Genomic DNA, 5,685 nt, shown 5'->3' on the forward strand with positions numbered 1-5,685 from the left:
GTCTGAATCTAGTCAAAAATGAGATTATCTAGAGTAACAAATAAATAAGATCAGAAATTTTTTTAAAAAAAGAGTGCAATGGCTGGATCACAGGGAGTTTTGTTCAACTTTTGTAGAAAATACCAGTTTTCCAAAGTGCTTGCACTATTTTATAGTGATTGTACCATTGTCTATGATTTCTAGTTGCTTTGCGTCTTCACCAATGCCTGTAAACTGTCTTTTTAATTGTATCTATTCTAATAGGAGAGAAGTAGGATGATCCACAACTCCATGAAGACTTAAAAATGGCCACATTAGCCTGGAGGGTCTTAGGTAAGAGATACAAAGTACTAGGTAATGGTGAAGGGTGAGAGAGAAGAGAATGAATGATGGACTAGTGGTGGCCATGGGGAATGACTTGGAGAAAATACCTCTCCTTGCTTTGTGAGCCTCCAGAATTGAATGAGGAGTGATAAGGTTAACAGGTCAGTGCGAGACTGCTCTCTAGAGGGTTAAAGAAAGCCCCTTTCGTCCAACCAGAGAACCTTAGCCTCCCCAGAATCACACCCACAGAGGTGTTAAGAGTGGTACTTGGTGATTTCAAAGCCATATCATGCCTTCCCCAGTATCCGCCATGCTATATTGATGTCCAAAGAGGTGCTCAGTGACATCTAATGTGCCCAACTGGCTGGGTAGTGCTTAGGTGATAAATCAAATTGAAGAACATGGCTCCTCATTCCCTGGGGACAGTACATATAGGCAGGTCAGAGGCTCTGGCTTAGGCTGGTTCTTCCCTTCATCATGGCTAAGGTAACCAGGAAAACACAGGGGCCTGGGATAGTTATAATACAACCAACCCCAAGGACCAAAGGGAGGAAGATGAGAAAGACCCTCTGTCAAGCGAGGTCCAGAGATGGTGTCAAGGTGAGATGACTTCCTCTTTGTCTCCCAAGTCCTTTACCCTATTTCTGCCTGGCACAGAGCCCCTCATCGGCCTCCATCCTTTTTCATGAAGGCCCCCCTTCCCATTGAGTCCTCATGCTCTTTCTCCAGACTAATGCCCTGGCCTCACTCTCTTGCCATCCAGGCACCAAGAACAACCAGGAAGATGAAAATATCCTTCAAGGGAACCCGAGAAAAGCAGTCTGAGACTTCTACCATTCATTCAAAAAAGTTGAAAAGAGCATAAGGCCAATATGCAACTGTCACCATATGCTGAATTGAAATGACATCAAAGTAGGAGAAGAAATCAAAATAAGAGACAAGATCAAAGCTCTCAGAAGAAGAGACCCTGGAGAAGCCCACCACTTCACATAACTTGTGCAGCCAGTAACTGAATAAAAAAGGCCAAAGACCTTAGAAATACCTGTTGAGGGGCACCAGGGTGGCTCAGTCGGTTAAGCTTCAGACTCTGGATTTCAGCTCAGGTCATGATCTCAGGGTCCTGAGATCAAGGCCCTGGGCAGGCTTTGTACTCAGGGGGCAGTCTGCTTCTCTCACTCACACTCTTCCTCTGTCCCTCCCTCCCTTCTCTCTCTCTCTCTCTCTCTCTTTCTCTTAAATCAATAAACTTTAAAAAAAGGAAGGAAAGAAATATTTGTTGCATCTCCAGAGGCCTGTTTTCTGGGAAATGAGCAACCACGTAGAAGCTGAATCTCATACAACAGGGCAAACTGATGGTTATGATTAAAATAAAAATCAAGTTGCAAAAAGATGAAATCCTGTGTGTCTCTGTAAATTCTTCATTGGTGGGGAGGGAAGCAGGAGCCAAGGCAGGTGTGTGAGAAGGAAGGGAGGTGGTGTCCTGAATGGCTGGGGACCAGACCCTCAGGTCCACTGTTAGCCAGACATTAGGGATAAGGACTGAGCTTCAGAACTGAGCACTAAAGATAAATTCCCCTCCTGAAAACTTTATCAAAGGGGCAAGTAATATATGGATGCTGTTACTGCATTTGTTTGGGGTAGAGAACAACATTAGGATCCAGATTGCCACAGCCCAGACGGGAAGAGGGTTTGATGTGTGGACGGTGACTGTGACTATGATAGTTTCAAAAAAGAAAAAAAAAGACAAAACAAAGAAATCATGTCCTGGTCACCTACCAATACTGATTAGGTTCTTTTCTCTCTAAGAAACTGGGGGTACCACTCCCAGGGCAGGTGATAAAAAGGATCTTTGTCTGCAAAGTTTTAATACAACTATAAAACCCAATAAAAGCTGATGTTTTAATTATCACCACACCCCAGCATTTCTAAATAATTATAGTGGTAAAACAGTCTTCTTCAGTAAAGCCTTTTGCTAGTTCAAATTCTAAACATTTTTGTGATTTAGGTTTCAGAGGCACAAGTTTATTCTACAACTAAATAAAAAACTTAACTTGATCCAAAATGGCCAAAGGATTTTTGTATATATTTTTTCAGAGAAGTTATACAAATGGCCAATAGGTACATGAAAAGATGCGCAACATCATTAAACATTAGAGAAATGCAAATCAAATTCATGAGATACAACTTCCTACCAGGAGGGCTACTGTGGAAAAAAATTGAAACTAACAAGTGTTGATAAGGATGTGGAAAACAGTTTGGTGGTTCCTTAAAAAGTAAACATAGGATTACCAAACGATATAGCAATTCCTCTCCTAAGTACATACCCCCCACCCCAACTGAAAAGAGGTATGCAAACAAATACTTGCATGCCACTGTTCATAGCATCAGTATTCACAATAGCTAAAAGGTGAAAACAGCACAAGTGTCCATCAGCAGATGACTGGCTAAATGAAACATACTATTCAGCCATAGAAGGGATGAAGTCCTGATCCATGCTACAACATGGATAAACCTTGAAAACATTATGTCAAGTGAGAGAGGCCAGACGCAAAAGGACAAATACTGTGTAATTCCCCTTAAAGAGATAACTGGGGGAGACAAATTCATAGATAGAGAAAGTAGAATAGAAATTACTGAGGCTTTCGGGGGAGGGTGGAGTGGCGAGTTCTTCGTACTCTGGGTGCCAATGGTTACAGAGCTTCTGTTTGAAAAAGTTCTGGAAATGAATACCCGTGATAGCTGCATTGTGAATGAACTTAATGCTACTGAACTACACACGTAGAAATGGCTAAAAGGGGGAATTTTACTTTATGTACATTTTACTGCAATAAAAATGCAAAAAAGTCTCTGTAATATTCAAAATACCACATTTTTAGTATTCATCCTTTAAAAAAAAAATCATTGTCTTCTGCCGTAGAGTTCATTTGGAGAAGGTCCTGTTGTACTGTTGGCCCCAACACAGGCTGGAAGTTACCACTGGTCTATAGAAAGTTCCTAATGGTTTGGAACTGTTTTGCGATGAATTCCAAACCACTCCCAGCCTATAATCCCAGAGGTCCTGCATGTAATACACACATCCCTCGTTTCAACCGAAGACTCTTAAGTACATGATGGTTTCACAAAGACTGTAAAGGTAAAGTCACGCTGGATTAATTTGCTTAATGAGCTGCTAGGAAGCCACAATACTTTTGGGTAATGTAAGCTTCATTAGGTGGGATGAGAGTAATATTTAGTCTAGGGATAGTTTTGCCCCACCTCGGCGGCACACCCCGCTTTGTACGCTACCCTGTGTACTACCGAATACTCTGCGCACCATCCTCCCTCCTGTTTGAGTTCCGGGGATTGTTCCTCCCAAACCTCTTGGGTAGCTCTTCCCTCGGCCTAGGGAAGTGCCCTCACACACATTTGTAATCAGTAGTAGGCTGAGTACCCCCCCCTCCCCCGGGGATGGGGTGGGGGGGCATCTGTAGATCCCTAATTCTCTCTCTCCTTCTCCCATTCTCCACCCCCTCATCTCATTCCCGTCTGGCGATCTGTCCCCTGAACTCCAGCCACCTTGATCTATCCGGAGGCCCAGCTCTGTCCCTTCACCTTGGCAGAACCACCAGGCTCTCATCAGGTTTCTTGCTTCTGTACCACAACCTGGAAACTCACTCCAGGCCATAAGCTGGGTGCTCCTAAGCCTCACCATCCCTAATTAGCTAATGTCCCATGTCTTGAAAGTGGTTGGTCAATATACTTTGTTTTTTTAGTTGTTGCAAGCAAGAAGGTGAAGAAGTTCTTGCTACTTCATTTTTCTCAGAATTTTTTCTCCTATACCTTGTAATGGTTTTGAAAAGAACTAATTTACTGTAACAAAATAAAACAAAACAAAACACTTTTCCTGTCTGAATAACTTTGAATTGTTTCTATTTACTACTGGGACATTGACTACAGGTATGCTTAGAGTTTGAAATAAATGATGCAATAACACAACTGGAAGCTAACATTTATTCAGTACTTACTGTTTAAGGGCAAAGTACACATTTAGTAAAATGACTCAGTGAATATTAGCTGACTCTGAATATTACCAATTTTATTTAATATTTTTACTACATGTATATGTAATTCGATTATATTTATTTGAAACTATGCTTTATTACTGTATAAGGAGTCGTGATGCTAAACCAGGAGCTAAACAAGTTCTAAATGCTAGCAAATTTAAACAACAGACATTTGGACATTCAGTGCCTAATAATTATGCATGATTTCAGTGATAATTTACATAGATTCAGTACTTACAAGACTTTGCTTGCCTTATATTTCTAACACTTTCTAAAAGTAGGGTATTTGGGGACTAGAGAAACTGATCACAAAAGTGGAATTTTCATTTTAAACCTGCATTATAAATTATAAACATAATGAGCTTTTTGTAAAATATTTTTAAAATACAGAAGCTTTTTTTAAAAGATTTTATTTGACACACACACACACACAGAGATCACAAGTAGGCAGAGAGGCAGGCAGAGAGAGAGAGAGGGGGAAGCAGACTCCTTGCTGAGCAGAGAGCCTGATGCGGGGTTTGATCCCAGGACCCTGGGATCATGACCTGAGCCGAAGGCAGAGGCTTTAACCCACTGAGCCACCCAGGCGCCTCTAAAATACAGAAGCTTAAAGAAAAATGAAAATAACCAATAATCCCATCACCTACTGATAAGAATTCTCATGGTCAACTTTATATCTAACCAGTATTTATCTAAATACAACTTGGAATCTTCAGCTGAATGTGTGTATATGTGTACATACTTAAGTTTTTCATAAACTTATGTTGATATTGTATTTGTAATGTTCTTGTCAAAACCATAAGGTTTTATATTTTATATTTCTTGTACCATTTTATAAAGACTGTTTTTGAGAAAATATAGACTTGTTTTCATGTACTTGCTTTAATTCTCAAAAAGAAATCCTTTTACTATTTTGGTCTATCCCAAGATAATCTCTCTCTTTTGTTTAGAAGTTGCTTATAAGAAACCTCACTTTAAAAAAAAAAAATGATGGTACAGTCAGTGGTGTGCTGGAATCCTGTCATACTACTTTGCTTGAATTCAGCTAATTTCTAACACGGGAGTCTCTACCACACAGAAAGGGGGAAACTGGTACAAGGAAGGGCCTTTTTATTCCGGAGAACCAGTTATTAGATATACTCGTGTACCTCTGGGTATAGCCATGCCATAGAACACAAGGTTATTAAATGAAGATGGAAATAGATGAGCAAAAAGTCAAGTCACAGAAAACATATGTATTATGTTCCTATTTCTGTTAATAATAAATTTATATGAATATGCAAAGAAAGAGATCTTTAAGAACTATGGTTGCCTCTGAGAAATGTGATTAGGAAATGAT

At 40.2% G+C, this 5,685-nt stretch overlaps 1 long non-coding RNA gene across 1 annotated transcript in view; it reads left to right on the forward strand.

The window, feature by feature from the left end:
• The window catches only part of LOC309856147, a 216,408-nt gene extending 214,742 nt beyond the window's left edge, over nucleotides 1-1,666 (forward strand). Inside the window, exons 2-3 of the long non-coding RNA XR_014307077.1 lie at nucleotides 244-312; nucleotides 1,067-1,666. This is a non-coding gene — a long non-coding RNA (uncharacterized lncRNA). The remainder of the gene's footprint in view (nucleotides 1-243; nucleotides 313-1,066) is intronic.
• The last annotated feature ends 4,019 nt before the right edge of the window (nucleotides 1,667-5,685 follow it).

This window comes from Mustela nivalis, assembly GCF_964662115.1.
Source record: "Mustela nivalis genome assembly, chromosome: X".
NCBI lineage: Eukaryota > Metazoa > Chordata > Mammalia > Carnivora > Mustelidae > Mustela > Mustela nivalis.